Genomic DNA, 1,516 nt, shown 5'->3' on the forward strand with positions numbered 1-1,516 from the left:
TTTTATTTATTTATTTATTTTTAAGATGACCGGCAAGGGGATCTTAACCCTTGACTTGGTGTTGTCAGCACCACACTCTCCCAAGTGAGCCACGGGTGGGCCCTGAATAAGCTTTTAAAAACAGCTTTATGGAGGTATAATTCACATGTTATCCAATTTACTAAAGTATACAGCTCAATGATTTTTAGTATTTTCACAGAGTTGTGCATCTATTATCACAGTCAATTTTAGAACATTTTCATCATCCTTGAAGGAAACCATGTGCTTTTCAGCTGTCACCCCCCAATCCTTCCACCCGCTCTCCTTCCCCCCAAGCTCTAGGAAGTCACCAATCTACTTTCTGTGTCTAAGTTTGCCTATTCTGGACACTTCATATAAATGGAATCAGACAATATGTCATACTTTGTGACTGCGTTTTTTACTTATAGTGTTTTCAACGTTCACCCAGGCTGTGTCAGTACTTCATTTCTTTTTATTACTGAAGAATATTTCATTGTATGGTTATGTCATATTTTGTTTATTTATTCACTGGCTGATGGACATGTGGCTTGTTCCTCATGTTCTTTTCAACTCATCAAGGCCTGGCCCTCTCTAAGATGGCCTTTTGATTCTCAACCTTTTTTTTTTTTTTTTTTTTTTGAGGAGGGACATTTTTTCCTTATCATTTTTATCACAGCTCCAAGTTATTTCTTGGTTTGCTCCTGAAAGTAATCCCTGACAAAACATTGTATTCTGAGTACCCATAACAAAATTAAAGAATTCTGTGGCAGTTTTTCTTGTTTTTGTTTTTGGTTTGTTTTTTTGCAGTTTATAATACCTTCCAGAAGAAATGGTTCTGACAATTTCTCTTTTCTTTTCTTCTGTGGAATTATGTTGTAGGGGATCAGAATATGCCACCCCCAAATAAGAATTATTCTGAGCTAAAGATGGTTGAAAAACAGCACAAGCCAAAAGAAAAAAGAAAGCTCCTGCCCTTCCCCCATTTAACTAAAAACAGGCTTCGACTCTTAACCACCAGAGGAAACTAGATTTTTATCAGTTCAGGGAGAAGAATCTACATAACAAACCTTACTAAAACAACCCTTATCTTCTATTAGTTTCTTGCATACATTTACCTTCCCACAGTTTGCTGTCTTTGGAAGCCTAAAACCTTTACCTTTACCTTTGTCTTGTCACTTCTTTACAAATTTATTGTCCTTTTATTAAAATGCTGTGTAAACCACTCCTCTGAGTTACCACTGAGTTTCTCCTGTGTGAATGCATGCTGCACATATACATGTGAATCTGGTTTTTGTCAGTCTAATTTGCAGGGCCCCAGTCAGAGAACCTAGGAGCACAGAGGAAAAGTTTGTTTTTCCCTCCCCTACAATACGAATAAGAGATTTTTAGCATCAAGAGCAAACTGCCTCACCAGAGGGGCAAAAATTTTATCAAAAGTCATATTCAAATGAAAAGAAACCATCCCAATGAACAAAAAAAAAAAAAAAAAAAAAAAAAAAAAAAAAAAAAAAAGAAA

The sequence above is a fragment of the Galeopterus variegatus genome, unplaced genomic scaffold, assembly GCF_000696425.1.
Source record: "Galeopterus variegatus unplaced genomic scaffold, G_variegatus-3.0.2 Scaffold1950, whole genome shotgun sequence".
Classification (NCBI taxonomy): domain Eukaryota; kingdom Metazoa; phylum Chordata; class Mammalia; order Dermoptera; family Cynocephalidae; genus Galeopterus; species Galeopterus variegatus.